The 24723-nt window shown below is 41.8% G+C and overlaps 1 protein-coding gene across 6 annotated transcripts in view; it reads right to left on the bottom strand.

Moving 5' to 3' along the window:
• Positions 1-24723, bottom strand: part of MITF (melanocyte inducing transcription factor) — a 110337-nt gene that overhangs the window by 65537 nt on the left and 20077 nt on the right. The window contains exon 1 of one of the 6 annotated variants that reach the window (XM_080383148.1): positions 17413-17548. The exons of 4 other annotated variants lie outside the window; for them this stretch is intronic. The gene's annotated coding sequence lies outside the window, so the exon portion shown is untranslated. Of the gene's footprint in view, positions 1-3105; positions 8965-17412; positions 17549-24723 lie in introns of those variants that run through there. One more of the 6 variants, XM_080383146.1, reaches the window with a different exon arrangement.

Genomic DNA, 24723 nt, shown 5'->3' with positions numbered 1-24723 from the left:
TCATGTCTGACCAATTATGTATGAGTTTTTAAAAACATAACAAACGTTTAGTACTACAAAAAAAAAAAAAAAGCCAGCACATTAAACCTTTCCAGACTGGGATTCAAAAATTCCCTGAAACAAGAGCAAAAAAGCCTTAGGCAAAAAAAATTTACATAAAATAAAATTTCACCACCCATCCCACCACACACCTCTGCAGAACCAGCACCGGTAAATTGAGGACTGCAAAGTCAGCCAGAATAAATCAGTTCCCACGCGAGAGGGGTTTGGTTTTCAAACAGGTCCAAGACCCTGGTGCTGTAGCGGCCCAGCACAGGATTGCAGATGAAGCATTAGCAAGTGATAGCAAGGGAGACACTCCAGCTCTTGATGCCAGCAATAAAACAGCCTTACAGTTATTACTTCGGGTAAGTTGTATCCTGCCTTATTTAAGGAAAACATCAATATATGGCCATGAAAACGGCAATAAAAGGCTACTGTGATTCCAGCAAATGCAGAAGATGATGGTTTGAGAGGGTGGAAAGCCCTTTTCCTGCCCATGTGCAAGTTACCGCGCTGCAGATGTAGGAATGGTCTGATTCACCTCTATGAGAGGACCATGGCCTTCCAACACAGCTTAAGGAAAATAAGCCAAGAGTAGCGTCCTCAAAACAACACCATGTCACAAAAATCCCGATACTGCTCACCAAACCATGGCAACTCCTAATGTATCACTGTAAGGACATACTACTACAGGGATAATGCATAGATAAGACCTATTTTCCATCATCATTCTCCTGTGCTGATGCTCTCCCACACTGAACAAAAAAGCACACCCCACAATCTTTTTTCTCTGGGGTAACAGGGACGCAGAGACCATGCTCCAGAAAACCTGATTAAGTCAGTTTAGTTAGAAATTAGCCAGCACATTCTAGATTTACCTGCAGCTGCTTATGAACCTGGTTTCTAATCAAATTATCATTTTCTCACTGCATTATTCAACAGCAACATCATTTTGCCAACCGTCCAAGTACTACCCTCCAAGAAGCAATATACAAGAGCTTTTCTGTAATAATATTTTCCATCATAACTAGGGCAGCAAAACAAAAACTGATACTGGCAGAAGTCTCCTAAGTTTGCTATAGCAAAGTCCACCTTTATAATTTTTCATTTGAGATTAAATGCAATAGAACTCTTTGGGATTAATATATCTAATACACAAATACAAGGTGGAACCCACCACACAAGTTTTTTTTATCGGTTACCATTTCACATGCATAAAAAAATTAAACGGCAATCTTCAAGCCAGAATGGCCAAATCATATACTTTCCTCTTTTCAATTAAAAACATTAGTATAACCATTTCCAATGGGTTGGGAACATGCATCTGCATGGGAAGATGACAAGGAAATGAGAGGGGGTGGGGGGGAACCAAACCAAAGTACCTAGAGAAAACATTTAAAACTGCATTTTCGCATAGCAATAAATCAATATGCTGCTTGGAAACATCCTCCCATTCCTATTTAACATAATGGTGGGATGAATTACTGCCAAAGTAAACTTCAAAAATTTGTTTGCCATGGAGGAAAACCAAGCAAACTGAAGTTTGATGTGCAGAATCCTGTTTCAAGAGTGTGAAGATTTCTTTGTTCCCTTTAGTGCCACCAGGTCATTTCAAACTTCTATGTCTTCATAATTTATTGTGCTTGCAAAACCTTTATTTAAACCTGGAAGATAAATTATATGAAAACCCACTCCTAGAATAAAAAAGCACCCTGCTAAATGCCCTGTGTAAGAATATCACCAAGTACAACATTTTCCCTATTCTTCTATCAGTCTACTCCCAAAAGTCTGGCATCTGAAAGCAAAATATTATTTCATGTAGTGAAGAGACAAGATACGTTTTTTGAAAAAACGTTTACATAAAAGCCAGGAAAAAAAGATGTATTTACAATTTTAATAAAAATTACTTAATCTATCCTCTTAAATGGCAGTTTCTGACCCTTAACAACCGTCAATATAGATAAGACCTTTTATTTAACTATCATTTCAAGTTTCTGTAAGCAGCTCGATAAAGCAGCTCAATTATTCCTCTCTCGCTTATCTGTTATCTAAAAACCACAGACAGTATCATTTCAGACACTAGAAAAATACTTGGAACTTTCTATGCTGTGGCTCAGCTGCCCCAACAGATCTCTGTGCACAAACAAGACTCTTCCTTCTCCATCTCAGCTTTCCATCCAGGGCTTCCTCATTCCCATCAGTTTAAGTCCCTGTCTTCAGCACACAGACATCTAAGCAAAGAACAGTTTCTGAAAGTAACTTCAGAAAGCTCATGCTACTTATTCAAGATACTTTTTGTGGTATTTGTCCTAGTAACCTCTAGGATTTAAACTCAAATTGCAAAGTCAGACTCTTAACTGCTGCAGGATTGGGGCAAAAAAGAGGCTGATCTTAATGAGATTACTAGACAGCAACTTTCACTGAGCACTTAATTACAGCATTATATTCAAGCATACATTCAGCGCATCGTAACCAAATCTAGCTGGGACATGGTCCCAGACCCAAGGAAATCAGTAAGAGTGTTTCATTCTTACTTCCCATGAACTAATGCTCTTCTGGCACAGACTGTATTTGACAGCAGCATCTTCAGCTGAAACCTCGCCTGCCCTTAGTGCATCTGAGGAAATTGCAATCGCAAGGCAGCATCGACCCCACCGCGTACAGCGTCAGTTCTGCAGTCCACGGCATTTGCAACAGAGCGAACCATGAACCAGCTGGCTGAACATTAAAGCACATACAAAGGTCTTGTGCATGCTTGTTTCTTTTTCTTCTTCAAAACACCCTAACAAGCAAGGAAATATTTACCACCCTGTGTGGGTTTGGGGTTTTTGTTTTTCTAGGTCAGATAATTTATCAATTCTCTTCCAACCTGGGAGAGGAGAAGAGGGGTGGTGGGGGTGGTGTAATTAAACAAAATGGTCATATAACACTGCCTGTTCTCCAACTCCTGCGAGCCAGCTGCACAAGTTGACGTGCAGGCACAACCCCATGTTGGTACCAAAGTGACAATTGCTCTGTACAACTCTGCTGCATCTTAGAGAGGTAAAAGAACCAAGAACTTACCCAGGGAATTCATTCTTTCCCGTTTTCAATTCAGCAAGGCTAGAGCTCACTGGGAACTGTACTCCTGATGGCCACAAAACCAAGACTAGACAGAAAGGTCTTAGTAAGCACCAGCTTCCAGAAACTGCACTTCCACTCCTACTATCCACCTCCTAACCCTGCCGCTGCATTTGTGGCTGCCTTTGTTAGAATACTTCTGCAAATGAAAACAGATGAGTAACTATTGCTGCTTTAGCAAACTCCCAAGCCCATGGTCACTAATAATAGCTTTGTTCCTTTTATTACTAAACAAAACCAAAAAAAAAAAGTTTAAATGCTTGTATAAAATGCACATTGCTGAATGTTTTCTTTCATTGATCCAGCTCAGGCCCAGGTCTCTCGAACAATTTATACAAATCAACATGATGTGGAGCAATCTCAGGCTTTTTGTATGGGTGTTCCTCACAAAGACATCAAAATAATCAGGTTTTGTGCTCCTTCACTGGAGACATTAAGAGTTCACTTAAAAAAAAAAAAAGAACATCTGAACAGAAACATTCCCACTTTCTGTGCAAACTTAAACCTAAATGCAGATCTGAGCTCTCTGGTATGTGACATGCCAGATTTTACAAATTCAGAAAGGCAAAGGTGCCTCAGCAGGCTGAGCTCCCGGCTCCCCGCCGGGATGCTGGCACACTGCCGCCAGCTCCGACTCCGCTCCAGGAGCAAACAGGTGGGATGGGAAGGAAAGGGCAGTGTGCGGGGAAGAGAAAGAGGAGAAGGGCAACATGACAGGAAGAAAACAGAGAGGGTATGAAGCCATTGCTGTGAAATGACAGCGGGAGAATGATGACAAGAAGCCTTCCCTTGCATAAACCCCGACCTGGTTCACCACTAGTAAGGAAAAGGGGAAAAAAAAGAAAAGGAAAAAAGAAAATAAAAACCACCACAAAAAATACTTTTGCTTAAAAAAGTCTGAATTTTCTTCCTATAATCAACTCAATTACAGGAACTCTTAAAAGCAATAAAAATAACTGGTTTGCAAATCACCCTTTGTACCCGAAATCCTGCCATGCTTCTACCCAACAGAGCCGAGCGCTACCCACCCCCTCTCGCACTGGCTCTGCTCCAGCCTCCTACACCTCCCACCGCCCATGCTCGCACCCAAGCAGGGCTGTGCCGCTCGGCTTCCCTGCTCTGGCGTGCAGCTTTTCATGCTCATCTTGGCTTGAATCGTAGCCCCACAAAGCCCAGGGCTTCCATTAGCCTGAATGATGCTCCTGGGAAGTGAGATGGAGCCACTGGGCTGGCCACCCATACTGGAAGACAAGTGAGCATCAAGGGCGGGGGGTGGAGGGCGGAATATCGAATGTTCAAAAAAAAAAAAAAAAAAAAAAGAGCCACAGTGTTTTCATATTGTTAGTATTCTGAAGCTTCAAGGGGTTTATAACTTTTTAATTTCTATTATTGTGTTGACTGCTGCTGAATAACGCTAAGCATCGCACAGCAAGTGGGTTTTTTTGTTAGTTTTTTTTGGTTTGGTTTTTGTTTTTTTTTTTTTTTTTCAGGAAGTAACCCAAGCCAGGAGCAGTGAAAGCATCCTCTTGTTCTCGTGAGAGCCCCCCCCCCCTTTTCTTTTTTCTTTTTTCTCCCCCACATTTATTTGAACAATGGCACCATGAAACAGCTTACAATAATGACTGTTACAAAATAGGAAGCTGAATTATTAGGCAAGCTTCGTCTGCGTAACTCAATCAGCCTAGGGAGGATATGACAGGCACAACTAAGACAAAGGACTGGACTCTGTGACCTCAGGCAGCTCTTTCAGTACCCTGTTTCTGCAACTGCATTACTTAAGAGTTGAAGTTTGCTTTTGCTCCTTTATTAGATGCACCATTCCTATATAACTGCAGCAGCAAAGCACACGCGCTTCCCAAGAAAGCAGATCACCAAGTGTGCATGCAGAAAGTAAACAGTTTGGAGAGGCTGCGATGAGGACCTTACCTGAAAATAAATTTCAAAATGGAAAAGCAAAGTTTAGTATTTAGGCTTTTTATTGTAAAAGATGTGCACACAGCAGGACAGGTAAATGGTGAGTTATTTTTTAACCAAATAGCCAAGCATAGCTTTTGCAAACCATCAACAAATAGCTGTTAAAAGCAGCCTTTAGGTAGTTGCAAAGTTCAAAGGCACAGAACTTCTGCAAGTCTGCCGAGAGCATCACCGGGACCAGCTCTGGAGCAATATACTTTGGACCAGATGATCAGTAACGGAAGGCAGACACCCGCCATCCTGTCATTACAATAACCTTACTGAAACTATGAAAATCAGGTTTAAGTGCTCATCTGAGCAATAATTCTGTAGACACCAGCAACACAAGCGACTGAGCAACAGCAATAGAGGAACCTGTAAGTGAATCATTAACGAGCAATGATTTCTCCATTACTCACCATGGATATAGAGTTACTGTGGGTAAGATTTGTTTCTAAAATAAGGGAACAGCCAATAACATGAATACCAACATATTCATCAAAGCTCAACACAACGTAGAAAGGAAAAAGGCAGGCATGGCTATCGGCCTGTCTTTCCCCAAAAGAGCCATTCATTGAGGAAGGCTCCATGGTGCACAGCAGCAATGCTGGGAACAGCGTCGCACACGTTCCTTCCACAGGGGTCGTGTTCAGGGCTCAGGGCGACTGGCTGTTGATTTTGCATTACACCAAGAAATTATTAACTCATTCTACAAAAGCTATATATCTGTCAGGCTAGTGATACAGATCAATAGCCAACAACCTAAATGTCAACAGTGTGACCTCTAGGCAAGCGTTTCCATACCCCTTTTTACCTACCTTCTACAGTAAAAAGCTTGCAGAAAATGTACTGGGAGTATTGTGATCTATGCTACTGAAAATAAGCAACAGGAGAACCGAGCCGACATTCTCAGCCAATGTTTAGGCAAGATTAGCAAGCAATTAAAGCAGTTGTATGAGGAATTTTAAGTGCTCTATGACTTCATGCCAAACAACAGCTAGTCAAGCCCTGGAATTTATTTTTCATAATTCTGTTCTACACAGAAACAAAAGACAAATTTAAAGAAAAAAAATCTGAAGCAGGGATTCAACCAATTACTGAAACACCTATTATAGTTTAAATACTAATATATGCTGAAAGAAATTCTGCATCAAAAAAGAACATGCAAAGCCTTCTGATTGCTTCCTACCAAAAACGTCAATGTATTCCTACAAAACATTTCAATTTCAACCAAACTGGGGGGGGTTTAATAATTTTTTGTTGTTTCGCTGGCAAAACATAATTAGCAATTATGTTAATTGCATCCCAGCTGATTTGAGTGCAGCACATCCTGGGAACACTTTTAAAGCCCAAAACCAAAACTCAGCCCCAAAAGCAAATGAGTGTTTTGCTTTGCCACTCATCACCAACCAGAACCACCAGAACAGGTAGCAGAGAACACAGCTTTGGTCCTAAGAGCTGATCATTTAATTCCTGCTACATCTCTTCATAAAGTTGCCAGGAAAACTAGACACAATAACAGAGAAAGCCATATATTTCATGAGGGTTAGAGTTACAACATGTTCAAGAGGAAAAGCTTGTTGTTAAGTACAACAGAAAATAAAGCATATTTTGTGAACTGTCACCCACAGCAACATGGGTTGCGCAGCTTGCATGGGTTTGATAATACGGGTTGAAAATAATTATTTTCATAAACACACCAACTGGAGCATAAAAAACATTACAATGAACAAAGCGAATAAACAAAGTTAAATAAGGCAAATGAAGCCTGAGCTACAGTTTCAGAGTAATCTGATGTTTTCATAAAGAACACTCCAGTTGGAGATTAGGGGTGAGAAATAAGAAGTCATTAGCTCTTCTTCAGGGTTCATGATTCAAATCTGACAAAACACACACTTCAGTGTTTCCAGGCTTAAAAAAAATTCCAACAGGGTCACAGAAGACGCTATTTATAGCTCGCTTAATCTCTGTGCACTCAAACACAGCTTTTGTACATACACATATTTTGTTAGCACTTAAATTAAAAAAAAAAAAAAAAAAAAAACTCTGTTACTGAAAACTTAATCATCCACAAGTTCTGAAAATGCAAATGAGTTTTCCTCTTAATATTTAGCTGCTCCTGACTGAACAGCACCAAAAACTAGCCTATAGTTTTTCCAGCCAAAACTGTTATTGGAAAAATAACAGATCCTGGAAAATACTCAGTGACAAAAGCAAGAAAGAAGAATGTGGAAAGTTACCAGCAATTAATTTCTTCAATAGGAAACAAACTCTTCCCACCCTCAATGTGTTTATTAGTACAGCCGAGACCGTTCTGAAACCTGGAATATCCAGGCAGTGAAATGTATTGGGAAGTGCCCGGCACTGGCAGTCAGAGGGAGAGCCAGCAGCCCCACTGCCCCAGTCTTTACGGTCATTCTGCAAACATAAGCCCTCTGACAAAAAGAAAATACATTAAAAAAAAAAAAATCAATGGTCCTCCATTCTGCCTTGGTTCTGGACTGGCTGCTCACTGCAGAGACCGTTTAGGTCCGGGGCTGTTAGTAAGAGGGCAAAGCAAACTGGTCAGACGCCTATGCAATCTATGCTGGGATTGGGGAGAGGTGATGGGATGGCTCCTGTGCCAGGCAAACGGTGCCTCACCGAACTGACGGCCTTCCCCGGTGAGACAGCTGGCTCAGCAGACAGAACCAGAGAGCTGCGACTGCCGTTTACATGACTACAAGATGCGAGGAAATCTGGACAGACCGCGCAGCTCTGCAGTCAGCAGGTCAACTCACACTGGATGGGCTGGTTAATAATAGCTGTCCTGGGTGGGGGGAACCAACACTGGAATCAACACTGTTAATTTTCATTAGTGATCCTTGGGAGATAAGCAACACTTGACAAGACAAGGCTGCTTAGAGCCTTGCCTGACTTTGAACTCTGACACCGAGCCAAGGGGTTGGACCAGATGACCTTTGGGGGTCCATTCCAACCCAAATTATTTTTAGTCCAGAAACACTTAAGTTTAGTCTTTGTCTCTTAAATTACTCATCATATACTTAGAATATTTTATTCATCCAAGTTAGAAAGGTTTTGGCCATGGCAGATGGGATCAAGAATGATGTGGCCCAGGCACTGCATCACCCCAGGGAAAGATACAGAAGAACATTTATAGTTGCAACAAGACTCTTGCTACTCTTCAATGACTGCTCTGTGCATGTATTGCTACGCAGGCCCCACACAAGTCATTTACTCACAGGTCCTTGTTGTCATATTCTTTATCAACCCTTATAAGTAAGTTTGTCAGTTGACTTACTGTAATTTTAAGAGGTCCAGAGGTTGAGTGTTCCTACCAGCCAACTCTTTTAATGGTATTAGATAGAAGTATCATAAGCTTTTAATAATGTTGACAACTACTAAAATTCAGTTAGCTGAGCCAACAAAAACAACACTAAACCCTTACATATGTTGTCCTCTCCCCATCAAACACGCCCAGCACAGAACCCTACGTGGAGACAGCAAATTTCCCTAACTGCCTTTTTAAAACACTAACGGATGAAATCTGACTGTAAGGAAACAGTGAGCAGCTGAACCCCCCCTCCTTCCGCCAGAAACAACGTTCTGGTGAGTCAGCCCTCAGCATTTTTCCTGCTCAAACCCAACACATACACACACACGTGGAGGTTGTTCAGCATACTGCTATTCTACAACAGCGCCAGTGCCCAAGATCACTTTTTATTACCTTTAAGCAAGTTTAGGAAAAGATTATAGCTTGGAGAAGTGTGCAGAGCATCTTCTTTATCAAACACTACTGTCAGTGACAGCTCCACAATACTGACACACTGCATTTAAGGCTTTGAGTCAACAGCTATACAGCATTGAAAAGAGAAGTACTTTACCAATGTACAGGCATTGGAAAAAATTAAGCAGAATCAGTCAGGATCTCTCCTCGTTAGTTTTCTGTAAGTGACAGAAATCTTCTAGCAGTCATAATTCATAACCAGCCATCATTTCTCTTAAGGTACGCCTCAAGGAAACTTGATGTACATCCAAACTTCTGCAAGCTTGCTGCTTTCTGTTGGATGCATCTTTCATTTTCCCTAAGAGTGCAAATCATGTTCTGGAAAGGCTACAGCATGCCAGGGATTCTTAAAATAGAAAAGCCTGTAGCTGGTGATACTGCAAATATAAATACAGCTATTGGTACAGCAGTGGGAGTAATAGCAGTGACACAGACCTGGAGCAGCCCAGTGGTCAAACTCTGCTGGCAAGCTGCTGATGGCTCCCTAAAACACCAGCAGAATAAAGGGAACGGCCGTTTAACAGTTTGAAGGGGCATAATGTAAATGAAATGACATGACTTGTGGTAAATTCACAGCACAATTCGAACCCTTGGGCCTCAATGGTACTAAATGTAGAAGTTTCAATAAAGGAAAGGATGTAAGAGAGCTACAAAAGCACTTTAGTAATATAACAGATTTTGACCTTGCTGTACAAACAAACAAACAAGCAAAAAAGGCATTTGAGGTTGGCAGCTGGGGCGTTGTGTCTTACTGCCACTTTTGAATGACCAGGGAAAAGCACAACCATGGCTTTTAGTAATAGACTTTAGAGAAGGATACAAATGTCAGATCAAGAACTTCAGAGAAAAAAGCTGAACTAACAAAGGCTTAGCCACCAAACTAGCAAAGCCTATGACCCTTAAAGTCTGCTCAGAAATATTAAGATGTCAAAGTTATCAAAGCACACCACTAGGCACAACTGTGTCCAAGTCTAATATAATAATGTCACATTTATTTTTGTCCCTGACTCCAGACAAGATGCTCCAGCTATATTTATGCTTCTTGCAGCATTTTAAAGGAAACACAAACACCTCAACTGAGCAGAGTAGTAGAGGGTGTATTAGATTATCTGTTTCAGAGAGCAGCCTTGGTACATCACCAAGTTAATAAGCAATTTCAGGACAACAGAAAGACCAAATCATATATTGAGAAATACTTTTCCAAACATTTCTAAATAAATGTTTCTATTGGACTAAGAAAAACAGTATTCCATAGCTTTTAGAATAATTTAGTGAACCTTGTTTGGTAAACGAAATGAAAAAATATTTCAAAAACTTCATCTAATAGGTGAGTAAGCCTTTAGACATGTGATGACCCAGCCAGTGGTCAGAGCCACTTGAGCGTACAGTCCATCTGGCAGTGTCATTCAAGCCACTGGGCACCGCAGCGCACGCACAGCTTGACAGCAAGTCTTCCCAAAGCTCCTGAAGAAAACGCTCATTACCTCCCCAGTTCCTGCTGAGCACATCGCACGGAGGGCCAGGGGGGAGACGGGGACGCCAGCGTCCCAGCACTTGTCTCTGATTGCAGTTGCATTGCTGCTGACTAGAAAGCAAGTATTAATTTCTTTGTAAAAAACAGACAAGACAGCAAGACTTAGGGCACAGACAATAAATAGTGTGTGGGAAAATAAAAAAATGGGTGACTTCAGCTGTTTGATCTCTGCTTAAGGTGCACAGTCACATAAAATACTCCCAACATTCTTCTTGCAACCAACACACTTCAAAACAAAAGGACGTTCACCATATTATTACCAAGGGTTCAAGTTTCAGATAGAAACAAAAAAGCTGAACTTCCTGCTGAAGACAGAAAAGATTGCTCCCAAAAGATAGCTATTCCCAACAAATCACACCTTCCAGTAGCGGCAGTCTAGCTTTAGGGCCAATTAAAGCACGGTTCTTGTGCTCAGAAAGGGGTTCATGCATTTCGTGGTAACATTACCTCAGGCAGGCAAAGTCAAACCTGGAATAAATCTGCTCATTAGAACAAATAGAAGCACCATATTACCAAAGCTCATTTAGTTTCAAATAGACCAAAAACTGATAAAGAAATAAAACTTGTGCAAATAATGTATTTCTGAGTCTTACCAGGAAAAAATAAGCCCGTCACACGGCCACCAGGCCAAAATTACAAATTCAAAATATTCTGAGAAAAAGACTAGCTAACAGTTTGGGATATTTCATACTCCAAAAAAAAAAAAAAAAAAAACCCACACACACACACAAACAGAACACACACACCAACCCCCCCATAAAAAAAAAATAGAAAAAACATAACAAAACAATAAAAAAATCCACCACTTACAAAAATGCCAATCAGCTTTACATTTTGTGAAAGAACATTAAATCTGGGGGGTCTGAGAGAAGATGTCTACCCCTGGCAGAAGCCACCAGAAATCGCTGCAGGAGAGGTCCCACTGCACTTGTTTTCAAAGATGCCAGAGATGGAGGAACTGTCCCTTTCTTATTTCTGTGTCCACTCTCTCCTCAAAGGTAAGGGCTGAGCATTTGGTCTGTAGGAGACAGTTCCTTTCAGCTTCTCATGAGACACCCCATGCAGGAGGTGGGTCACAATTCTGCCCTTCAGGGTCCAGTACTCCCACCGGTGTTCAGCCTAGATGCCACAAACACTTTGTGCTTCTAGAGGCCTTCAAGGAAAGCCACCACCAACCCAGAAAGACAGCACTACACGAACAGGTTGAGCAAACATATCTTAGTCCCCATCTTCCCGAAAATCAGACAGATGCCCCACTTCTCTCACCACCTTCCTAAGTCAGGCTGCAAGTTTCAAGACAAAAAGCCACCTGCCCTTCTCTCTCCTTCCCTCCTCTTCTTCCAGCTTGGTCTCTCTTACCCCTCACCCCAAGCTTAGGATGACAGGCTGCTGATAACATGAGCCGGGCTCAGGAACCCACATAGAAAATTCATTTTTGAATGGTCTTGGGCCAGAACTCAGAGTAGATGGCCCAGACCACCCCTGGTCGGTCTGAACAGCGTTCAGTACAGCTCCTGCGCCTTCCCCAAACATCGGAGAAACCAGGACAGATGACTGCAGGATGCATCCACAAAGTACTTGCGAAGAGCAGCCGATGAGTAAATCCACTCGCCTGAAACATCAGACGTTTATTCTTATAAAAACAAAAAGTGATGTTCTTACAGCCACGATGATCACAGGATACGAGCAATTCAAGAGTTTATTAGGAGACTACTTCATCAGATCAACAGAAACACTTGGGGTAGGGGGGGTAACACATAAGCTGTTAGTAGGCAAATTCTTCACCAGGCTTCCACGTGCTCATACCTAGCACCACTCAGACCACCACCAAGCCTCTGAAACACACCTTTTTTGTTTTGGCATTTCTCACAGAAGACAGAAGCAGAGCAAGACGACAGACAGGACACCAGACAAAGCCATTTCTCTCCTGTGAGGTCAACACTGTTATATTCCATTCCAGCAAATACTTTCTCACATGATTAAAGAAAACTAGCAGACTATAAGCAAATGCTTGCTTAATGGTTGACCAAATCTAAAACACCACTAAATGCACTGCTGTTCCAATAGCATGTCAACAGATGGATCATCGCTAGCAACGCAGAGATTTTCCACACACACCATTGGCTGCATAAACCAAGAAAAACACTGCTATTGTGGAACAACTGAGATTTCTTATGAACTAATAATTTAACCATAAAAACATCGATTCCTTTTCACTACATTCTGCAGAAGCCCAGTTCTTAGATGCAAAGCCAACTCTGCTTAAATTTGATTAGTTTTGGGGAGGAGGGGGTGGGAAGACAGGAAATAATGAATCATTTATAAACAGAAAAGAAAAATCCTAACGCAATCAAGCCATCACTTCCAATTCAGTTGGCATAGTGTTCCTCTATTGTATGATAGGAAGATGCTAAATCAAGTCACCACATCTGAATTCCTCCCCTTCCATGACAGAGGCATAGTGAGGCTTTAACATCAGCACTGTCATGCAGTACAGCCTTCATGCTAAATCCTAGTTATCCCACTACTAGCTACAGAAGCAAACAATTCTGAGTAAACAGGCAAAAATAAATCGCAGTGAGATGTAAGCTACGATGCACACATTATGGCTAGTTTGGGTCATGGACATATGGATTAATGGATAGTCAAACAGAAGATAGAAAAAGCAACAGAGAGGTTGGAACCGCTCCTCGCCCCCTCCTGAAGGCAAAGCAAACTTGCATCCTGCCACAAGTGCACACCTTCCCATCCTAGGCTGGTCTCAGAAATGGCCAGTTAGCAAAACCCTTACAGTTTCCACTTGTGATGTTAACAAAAAGTCCTCAATACAGCAAGTAGCCTCTCCTTGTCCTGCAATATGAACCTGTAACTATTACCACCGGGTTCCGTTTCTGTATCACTTACTTTCATAACCTTTGCACCCCAAATTAAGTAAGTTTTCACAAAAATAGTTCTGGGGATCATCTTTGGGTTTGTGCTGTACAAAACACTACGAAGTAGAGAGGTATAGCTGGGATTGCTTTATACTTTGAAAATACAAGAGTCAAGATCTGGCTATTAGGCATGAAGCTACAGAAATTTCATTTAGCCTTTAATCGTACAGGGAGATGACAGACGGGAGAATAAAGTGGAAGACTTCGCTTCAAAATTAAGGATGTAGTACAAGAGGCCTTCTTTCTTAGGAGAAATGGGCACAGAAAATGCAAGAAGAAAATGACAAGATGCAGAGAAGAAGCTGCCAGGACAACAGTCAGCATGCAAGGAGCAGCCCCGAGGAATGCAGGACACAGGTAGACTGCACCATGAGAAAGGCAGGAGCCAGGTATCAGGGCAGATGAGATAAGTGACAAGAAAAGACGGCCAAAAAACAGTGTGGAGAGTGCAACTGAGTATCATTGTAGTAAGGATGGAGGCATGCTTGTCAGAGTATGTATGGATAAAGACTGATGGGACAAGAAATACAAATTTATGGTTCCAAGAACAACAGTATCAGCTCTTAAAAAAAAAAAAAAAAAAAAAAGAGAAGTGGGGCAGGGGGGGAAGTGTTGAAGAATTGAGGAAATTCAATATACAAAATACAAATAAATTAAAAATACAAGAAACCCCAAAAGCCTTTTGGTTTTGTTCTGTTTAAGAAAAGGTCAAAGCTCCAAGTATTGTGTAACAAAAACTGAATGACAGCTTCAAGAAGGGAGCTGGTCAGAGTTCACTCAGTGCATGGACCATGCAGGAGAGCACCTCCCAGCCCTGGCCATAAGCAGACAGACAGTACAGGAACTTCCTTCTCCAGTAAGCTGAAGGATGAGAAGTAGCCTGTTGTACGTGTTATTGTCTGCCACATCCCTCCAACCCTACAGAGCTCCAGCACTGACTACTGAGCTATTCCTACCTGTCAAAGAGTAGCATTGCCAGTAGCTCAAGGCCATGATTATCAGTAAGGGCAACTAAGCCAGCTCTGTCTGCACAGAGGAAAGGATTGTTTACATTCTGAAACATTTTGCAATAAACGTCTTAATTTTCAGAAGCTCACAGGAGAGTTTTGCTTGGTGACACTAACACCAGATGAAATAACTATCAGACTTGGCAAGGATGAGGGCTCTGTTCCTGACTGATGCTCATCTACATCACCTAAGGGTAAGTTGCTCCTTTTTCTACTCCCCATTTGCAATGCAGGAATGATTATAAAGGCCTCTTCTATAAGGCATTTTTTGAATTAGAAAACACAGCCACTGTTGTCCAGGCACAAACAATGGTCCCTGTTCTAAATAAAATGGAGAGAGGCCAAATACTTGGATGTATAACCCAAGCAGAGCTGCACCAAGGGTATGCAGTCTGGTAGAAGGTACAAAGCAGGCTTAAGGATGCTCATCAGCACTAGCATTAAGGTGATGGGGGCAAGCACCCACACACCTCCCCAGTTTCTCCCTCCTTCCTTCCCAGCACCATCCAGAACAACACTCCACAAATGTAACGTTTCACTGCACAAGCAGCTAAGCCTTAGCTGTGCTTAAGATCCAAACAACAAGGAAAAGTAATTATGAAAAGCATCTGGGATGCTGGAAGATTTGTTTTCTTATTCACAGCGTGTTTTATTTGCCTCTGCAGTTTTTTCCTTGCGTCTCTGCCCAGATGCAAACCGAAACTAGTTAAGTAACAGTACAGTTCACCCTTGATGATGCAGAGTTTCTAATGAGGGACTTCCCAATAAATTAATACTCAGACTTTGAGTAATAATTATTCATACATGTTATAAATAAACACAGATCCTAATACTTTTAATTAGACAGTTTCCACCGTGAAGTTATGTTCTCCTTAAATATTTACATTGTAAAAAGAAACCATACCACATTTCTCCCAATGACGGAGGAGTTAAGAGTGGCCTAAGTCAAAATAGACTTTACTGGAGACCTCTGTTATTACAGCTTGCTTCTTCCAGGTAAAAAATGGATGAAGATCAAAAGCATTCATTTACTCTACTGTATTAATTTGAACAAAATTAAGTGGGTAATGCAGAGAAGGTCTATTTGCACTAAAAGTTACAATTACATTTGACAGTATTAAGCAAACCAGCTGTTGAATGACTTGCTTCTGCACTTCCGACAGACAGTAAGCCATAAACAGAGGCTTCTACTTCGCTACATTCCCTTGAGCATATTGGGTATAATACCCACCGTGCGTGGGACTGCTCTGTTCCCCTACCCAAAAACAGCTTAAAGTGACAAAACTTAAGCATTTTATATACACACACACACACCTTCCATATACTAGCATATCACGGGTTTTGTACACATTCGCTCACATATATACACCAAGTCTCTACCTGGCATGCAGAAGCTACTTAATTATTTGTTTGCACTGCCACAGCACACAGGAGCAGTCAACATCAATCAGCATCTTGTACAAAAAGAGCATTACACAAATAGCAGATGTGACCACTGGTGTCCAGAAGAACTTATAGAAGACAGACAAGTAACATGAGGGGAAAACAAAAGTGTGCCAGGAGACAGCAGCAGTCATTACAATAGATGCTAGCCAAAGGGCTTTATCTTTTTTTAATATTGATAATAAAAAATCCCAACAACTTCCTACCACGCGAAGGAAGAAGAAATACTCAGGAAAGAGGAATACTTTTTTCTATACTAAAGTTAATGGTCAACTCATTCTGATGCAACAAAGCTGAGAGAAGCTTTTACCTGACACAGCACTGAAGCTGGTAGTCTTTCCTTTCCTTCCTCCCCCCAGTGCTGCTCTACTGAATCTTCCCCTTCATTTTCTATAAGCGAAGCAGATTTTATATAATGCTGCCATAGGAAGCGTTACAGCAGAAACCATCTCAAAATTGTGTTTATCTGCCAATTCACCCCCTGTGCTGGCAAGCTGAAGATCAAGGGAAAGAATGGAACACAGATGGAAAAAAATGACCAACCAAGACTGTGACAGCACCTCTTTAAAGAGCTACCCAAAAAACTGAAGAGATGGCACAGAAGAAAACGACTAAAGCAAGCAAGGTAAGCAGATTCAGCGAGACACCTGCTGTAAAAGCCTTGTGAGATGACTCACCCAGTTCTCTGTTCCTTGCTCCAGCTCAGCTCAACGCTGGATCAGAGGCAAGTGCTACACATCAGGAAAAAAGGGTGGAGTTGACAGAACATTTCCTGGGCAATCACAGGAGCAATAAGCAGCCTGTTTGTCCACCCAGTGCAAATTACAGGAACATCAACGCCACTCACACATACACAGCACATGAGTGCCCTGAAAGCTGCTCCATCAGCCTTACACTGCCCAAGTGCAAGAGGCTGGTTATAATCTATCCCTGTGATAGCAAGCTCTGGAGTAGGTGACATCCACTGGGAACACTGCAGATTCCTGTGTGCCACCAAAACAGCCCTAAAAACATGATACCAACTCCCAGTCTCTCATCTTACAGCGCAGTTCATTAAAGGGACCATTTTAAAAGGCTCACAAGGGTAACAATCACAAAACAGTGCTCTGTTGGACCAGGTGGGTGAGCACTCAGCAAAACCTTTGGGAAAGTGAAGCAGATGTGCTATAACACGAGACACATCTAGAACAGTGACTTCCCAAGTGGGAAGGAAAGAAGGTGGAAGACATGTTTGAAACTGTGGCAGCCTGTTTACTATACCAATAGACAAAAACCCCTCCAGGATTAAAGAGCAAGTACAGGAAGCAAGGGATGGGGAGCCTCGTGGACTGCTGGGTTCTGGGGAGCAGAAAACAGACGTGAAAGGATAAAGAAAGTTCTTGCAGCTAAGGATATATTTGACATTTAATTTTAAGCCAGAAAGAATGGGCAAGAGACAGAGACCTAAGGCTCAGAGTTCCTCTTTGTGCTGCGTAAAAGACCAAAGGGTTTTCTAGAGATGTAGTCCCACTTTTTCCATGAGATGGGCTGAAGGCACATATACAACAAAGAGAGGGACTGAAGCCAGAGCAAGGAGATTAAGCGGAAACTCACCTTGATACCAGCTCCCAGCCAGATGCCAATGCCTGCCCTAGAAACACTCTGGACAAAGCTCCTGCCAGGCCGGACTGTCTCACGCTTCCCTGCTGCCTCGTTCCCCTTGCAACAAGACTCCCAATATCCCATTGCCTTCCTTCACGTATCCAGCCAATACCTTCATATCCCGTGCTATTCATCTTTCTCATCTTCTTTTCATCCTCATAGCAGAGCTATTACCTACAACACTCCTAATCACAGTTAATTGGTGTATGCTATACAGAAGAGATCCATAATCTTCAAAGCATCTTACAAACAAACTACAGTAGAAGAGATTTCCCCCTCTGCTCAAGGCATCTGGCAAGAGCATAGCAGCAGACATTACACCAAGTAGCCTTTTGTTTCCAGCCCCTGAGTCACAACCCTATGTAAAGATAGATTTCATGCCTATCTGGGACAAATGAGCTTTCCTAAACATTTATGACACGCTAAAGAAAAAAAGCAGCAAGGGGAAGGTATGACTCATGAAGTATTTGCTAATCTATACTGATCTTCAGAAGTTATTACATTTGTATCCTGTCTCAGAAATAAACATGCAGATTTCCAACACTTATCTCAGACCTACAGCCCACAGCACCATCATTATGGGCTACCACAGCTCCTGGCCAAATAAAAGCATGCAAGGTAGCCTTCTCCAGGGGACAGAAAATACCAAGTTACCCAGATGAATGAGAACTAAAAGAAAAGGCTTCCTTAAACAGTAACACACTCATTGATTAAAGGCTTTTTTCCTGAACCCTCTTATAATCTCTACTCTCTTCTACTAGGCACAAATGCCAGCACAGGCTCAGCAGTCTCAAAATCTAGATGTTTATTTATTTCCAATGACCAAAATCCTTCTCAGATTTCCAGAAGGCCCATGTCTCTTCCCATCCTCAAAGGTATTTGGCACAAGAAGAGACAACGCCTATACCATTGCTGAATAGGTAACTGTCTCCCTTGGCTGGCTGAATCACTGTTTTAAATTAAGCACAAGAAAATGGAAAATCCCAAGCTTTCCTTTGCCTCCCCATATTCCTACTCCCTGTTTCAAGGGGGAAGTCCTAGAGAACTTCAGGGATCAGTTTTACTCCCAAGTACAGACAAAGTACGTGACGGCTGGCTCCAGGCTCCATAGTCCAGCTGTTTTCTTCTCCCAACACCAGTTTATACAACGACTTAAGGAGACAAATCCAGGCTAAAGAGGTGGATTTGCACATTGGTAGTCATTGGGTGAGGAAAGGGGCATGTAACACGGAGCCCTGTGGTAGCTCCAAGTTTAGGGAATCTTGTAAATACTCCAGCACAGATTTTTCCCCCTCCCCTTCTTTTTTAAGAATCGTTTGCACCACAAATGCCGCAGCCTGTAAAAGTGGAGTTAAAGAAATGCCACCTTCAGAAAACATTTTAAACTGCTGAAAAATCCAGTGCTCAGTGAAACCACTAGAATGGGGAAGGGACATCACCCAGGGAAGTTGGACCTATCATAGCTGGCGATGCCAACAGAGCCCCAGATTAGGAAGATGACAGCCACCACTACAAACAATAGCATCAATATCATCATCCTTCACAACTGCTATTATCAAGTACATTACAAGAAGTTACAAAACCCAGTTAGTAGGAAAGCTTATTCCCTGCTATTCCCAAAGCGCAGAGACCTGCATTCCCTCTAGCAAATGCTCTCTTGCCTCAGTTATCCAAGTGAATCCAACTCTGCCAATCCCACAGCATCAATGCAACAGCAGTGACGTTCAGAGGAGAATTACACCATGGGTAAAGGGTTCTTTCTCCCAAGCAAAGCAATACATTTTATTCCACATACTTTTACAGCAGCTCTCACTTTTTTTTTTTTAATCATCCAAAGATTCAGGACTGTGTTGTCCCACGCATAAAAAACAATGCAATCTAAGAATGCAAACTGAAACATGCACAAAAATACAAAGACACTAAACCACAACACCAACATTTATTCAAAGTTGTATCCATTGGTAAGTTACTGGACATCAAAGCAGAAAGACGACAAGTAATTCTGCAGTGTTCACACTTGATGCAGAATGTCCGTATTTCATTGCCACCTGCCAGATGTGACAGGACCCAGAAAGGACATCAGGGCAAATCAAATTAGTGCCCCTAACCTTCACTAAACTAATTTTTATTTAATTCCCTCCCCCTACCCCCACCCCATTTTTCCCCCTTTCTGGCTTTACTTTAGCAGACCCAACCAAAGCCTTTATGCTAGCTTTCATTCTTTTTTTCCTCCAGGCCATATTTTCATTTTATGTGGGCACTTCTGTTTGGTAACAGAAGGAATTAAGCACTCAACTTCCTTAAAAACTGTGTTTCTCTTCAGTATGTTTTACCTATTTGATTTCTTTTATTTTCACCTTCAATGACTACTAATATACCTAGCCCAGGTCTTTGTGTTGGGGTTTTTTGTTTGTTTTTTTAAATCAAGCAAAGCTCCTGACATCACTAGCAACAGAAGCATTGCTTGAGCAAAGAGTAACGAACAGTCGCTCTCAAAAAGTGTATGGTAATGAATAAGACAATCCCCATTAACTATGGTTAATAACCACAGTTTCATACTCTGTAACAAAGTTCTGCTGCTTAGCAAATGAGGAACAGGCAACCTTCAATTAACTCTTTCCCTCTTTGGTAACTAAATGCTGTTCACCTAACTCATGAGAGCACTTTGTATTAGTGGGAAAACTCTGAGAATCCAGCTTTCACTCAAATACTATATAGTCTTGACTTCAGGTGCTCTTATGGCCTTAATGTAATTAGGAAGGAGTCTGCATCTTGTGCCAAGACATTAGGTCTTCCTCCCCACTGGGTAACAGCTGGAAAAGAGCTGGGTGACTATAACAAACATGAATCCGACAACTAGAAATCAGCAGATTGATCTGTTATTCCCATCCTTGCCAGCAAGTGTTGCTGTTTACCAAGGGAAAGCAAGAACGAAAAAAAAAAAAAAAAATGCTAAATTTCCTTACTGTGTTTGTATCCAAATCCTTCTATGCAGAATTCTGATTCATCAGTTGAAACTCAGTGTGGCTTCAGAAGAGCATGCTTTTGATAGCTTCTGAAAGCAGAAAGCTGGCAGACTTTTCTGCAAAAAACCTGAACATGCATATATGATTTCTGCAGTGTCGATAAGCACATTACAAATGCCCAAGGAGAAAACTTGTGTGGGGAGGTAACTGCAGAAACTATTCTTAGTAACAGAGTTCTGCATCTGCTAAACTAACTCTGCTGGCACTGCACTGAAAATTTATATTCACGAACACGTGCTCCAAATGTTGTGAAAAAGATACTATTTAAAATTCTGTTTTATGTAACCTGAAACATCTCTGAGAGTTCATGGAAGTGTTTTCATTGCATACCAAGAAGGGGCAGAGCCTGGAGCAGTGGTCCCCAGTGCAGGGCTCAAACAATAGCTAGTGGTGGGTGGGCATCAGAAGCCTTCCAGTTAAAAGCACAGCAAAAGGCAGAGCAAAACCCCATCTCCCACAAAAACAGGTTACACAGAGTTACAGGCCTAAACATGGCTGAAAACCATGGCTTTAAAACATTTATTATTATTTTTTTGCTGGCTAAACCACTGTCACTCGGCATGGGGAACTCATCTTTCACAAAACATTTAAGGATGTGTAAGATCCATTTTCTGATGTCCTCATGCAGGACCTGCAAGACTCACAGTCAAGCAGTAAAACCCCTAGACCTTAGGAGCAGATGAAAGTAATACAGTGCAAGCCTCATGTGTCGCAGTGGATGAGACTGGAAACTTGGTCTGAAGTCAGAACGAAGCACCAGAGCCCCAGTTTCCCATTTTACTAGACAATTTTACTGATCAAACTTCAATACTTCTTTGAACTGTCTTATTTCAAGCTGAAAAAACTAAGTTTTAGTAGGGAAAGACTCCATTACATGCCTCTTTCTTTTTTTTTCTTCTTTCTAGCAGTAGCCAGTTTGTTTTGGTTTTTTTAAGTCCTCCCAAAGCATTTTATTTTTGGACACTGTAAGAAGCTGGGCAGAAGCTCACCCTCTCCCCTTATACCTCATCAGTGCCTTCTAAGTTACAGCAAGCAGAAATCATGGAAAGTATTATGGTTATGCCTCTACACACCAAACAGAACTGGACCCCTGGATGAACCCATGACTAACTGCTACAAATCAAGTGCTGTCAAATGGACTAAGACCATTCACCTCAATCCATAGCTGAAATCTCATCAGATGACAGAGGAGAGCAATCTCTGCATTTGACATCCTGAATACCACTGCAACACCTTAATGCAACACTTGAAAGTAAGTGACCACGTGAAAAAGTAATTATCCCACCTGAGAACAACTGGGACCTTTACTTGTAGAGCAGCTGCAGAGGGGTCAAAGTCTGAAAGGATTTTGGAGACAGAAGGGGGGGCTGGGTGGAGAAGCAGCCTTCAAGTTGCAGGGACTCAGCAAAACAGTTTTCTAGTTGGTTAACCGGCCAAAAGCACTATTAGTCTCACTCAGACCAGACATACTCGTAACCCCTTCCTCCCGACTCCCAGGGGCCATATGCTGGTACCCATTTTGAAAGCCAGCCCCCCTCTTTAATCCCCTTTTACTAAAATGCTCTTTTTAAAAGCTGATGGTACAGACAGGGCCCTGCAGTACTTGCAAAGAATGTATTTTTTCCTGCTAACCCATCCTCATGGCAACAGCCAGAAATACCCTTCAGTAACCCGTACGTGTCAACAAGCTCCATTACAGCCCAGGATGTTTGGTGTAGCAGTTATTTCACAAGCTTCTAGTGGGACTGTAAATTCTGGCAGTGTCAAATACATTTCCTTTTATTACAAAACCCGTTTTGAAGCCATCAGAACGATTTCTGATTTGTAAACTAGCACTTCTATATTTAGATTTTTACTTGGATTACAGATGTGGGGTTTTTTGGTTTTTTTTTTTTCTTCCTGACACTGCAGAAATGGAGAACAAGAAAAGGCAGGAACACTAACACAGGCAAGCAAGCAACTTTTCTAATACTGGGAGAGGTTTTAAGTTCCTGGAGAAGGGACTTCCCTGGATTTGAAGGAAAGGCCTGATTCACAACTTCCAGCTAAAAAAAATGTCCCTAACTTCACCCCTCCATAAAATGGAAACTCTTCTCCCTGCATGATTTGTGGTCTGCTTCAGAAAGCAAAGGTCAAGTTGTTACAGGGATGAGAGTGAAAAACCCAAGGTCCATCAAGTATCTGGTCAGGAGAGGACCACTCACTTCCAAAACTCCCCACTTTTTCTATACTCAACGTACAAACAGTACCTGCTGGCCCCTTGGCCAAACCGATGGAAACCCATCACCAACCATCGCCAGGCATCTGCTCCCCAAGAGCCAGGCAGCTTTTTAGAAGTATTGGACTAAGCTGTTTTAACACGTAACACTGAAGTACATCATAACATGGACTTTGTGAGTCAAAGTATAACTAATAGTTGATGGAAGTACAGATTTCAGTTAATCCAACAACTGAATTAATACCTTAGGAGAATAAACAAGCCTCCTGAACGTGCAAAGATGAATACAGCTTTGATTTAGTGTTTATTTGGAGGTCTCTCATGCAAACTAACAAACATGACTGACAGGATAACGGCTAACACTCCACTTAAAGCAAAGCACCATGCAGCTCTTTTCTTATGGACTCGGGAGATGTCTTTGAGCTCTCACAACTCTGATGAGCTTTTTTCATCAATGCGGGATTAAATGGCTCAGTTATCTACTTAGAGTAAATGATAGCCGAGCTTTTGATTTCTTGACTAAAACCTGCTCTGCAGCCAGAACTAACACCTGCTCTGCAGCTAGAACTGTACGGCTTGGTACAAATAAACTGGAGGAGGGTTGCATACATTAGTTCCCAGATCTTTGGATATAGGGTTTTTTTGGAGGAGGGCACTGTTCCAATAGTTTCTTAAAATTATGGCAGCAGAACAGAGTGTGAAGCTGGGTGGCATGTAGCTGCCAACACGTCAAGCATTTGCAATGATTCATTAGCCCAGACTTTGACAAGTTGTTCCTGGTTTTGAAATAACTAGAGAAAGAAGGAACTAGACATCCAACCTGCCAGAGGCTCAGCTGATAGGTACCCAAATTCCAAGTGCTAGGCAAATGTATGGACTAAACAGACTCAAGGTCCATCCAGTTCAGCACCCTATCTCCAATGGGAAAGCACACAAGCCCAGCTCTACTCCCCCTGTAACTCTCCAGCATCCGTCATCACTAATTAAGGGACAGAGCAACCCCAGTCCAGTTCCCTTTAGCATCTGTTTTTTCCATGATCTCTATTTGAACCTACTAGTTCCATCTACCTCCACAGCCTCCTGCAGCAACCAAATCCATAAATTAACTACCTGCTTAAACTAATTTCTTTCCCTGCAAACCTACATTATTGTATTTTATGTATTTACTTTTAATACAGGTAGGTATCTTGTCAAATGATGGAAAAGTGGTCTACACCTTGAAGTCACACATATTAACTGGTAGAAGAGAGAACAAACCAAGAGAACAGCCATTGGCTAGGTACCACCTTAACGGTTCAATCAAAATTCTCTGTGTTTTTTTTTAAATAAAAACATTACCATAGTTTCCTATTTCTTGAACCCTAATCTCTGTCTGTTTTTCCTATTAAACCTTTTTCCAGGCTTCCATCCTCCCTTTCCCCAGAGAAAGTGACTTTGAAAAGTTTTTATCAAATGTAACATATAATTTAGCCTGCTCTAGCTATTTCCAGATGGCCTCCAACGCAATGAATTTATTCACTCGCCATGAATTTTCCAATAAGGAAGAAATAAATGGAAGCAAGACGGGATTTCTAAAGCAACAACCTTGCTAGTACCTCACAAATTAGGATACTTCATTTCTTCTAATAAAATCACACCGAACTGGATCCAATGCACAAAGATACCAAACACTCCCAATGACTTCACCCTTGTCTCTAACCCAAACAGCTTTTTCATGGAAAGACGACCATGGCACAAGCAGGTATTCAGTCTGCTGGCACACCTTTCTGGAATCTCTTGCCTGAAAATCCAGCCATTAACATATGGAGGAATTGGAGCAAACGCTTCTATTTTTATTACACACGATCTTTTCCGAGTTATCGTTTTCCCTGCATTACAAGGTATTTGGCAAAACAGACAGAAAATCGTGAATTAAAATCAAGAATTACAGAACAGAGCTTAACTTTCCAGTTACTGTCACTGTAATGTGACAGTACTTTTTTTTCCCCTTAATCAGGAGACAGACCTCCAGGTTCCTCT

The sequence above is a fragment of the Falco punctatus genome, assembly GCF_963210335.1.
Source record: "Falco punctatus genome assembly, chromosome: 4".
NCBI classification, from domain to species: Eukaryota; Metazoa; Chordata; class Aves; order Falconiformes; family Falconidae; genus Falco; species Falco punctatus.
The sequence above is the reverse complement of the archived record's forward strand: the minus strand, read 5'-3'. Positions and strand labels throughout refer to the sequence as shown.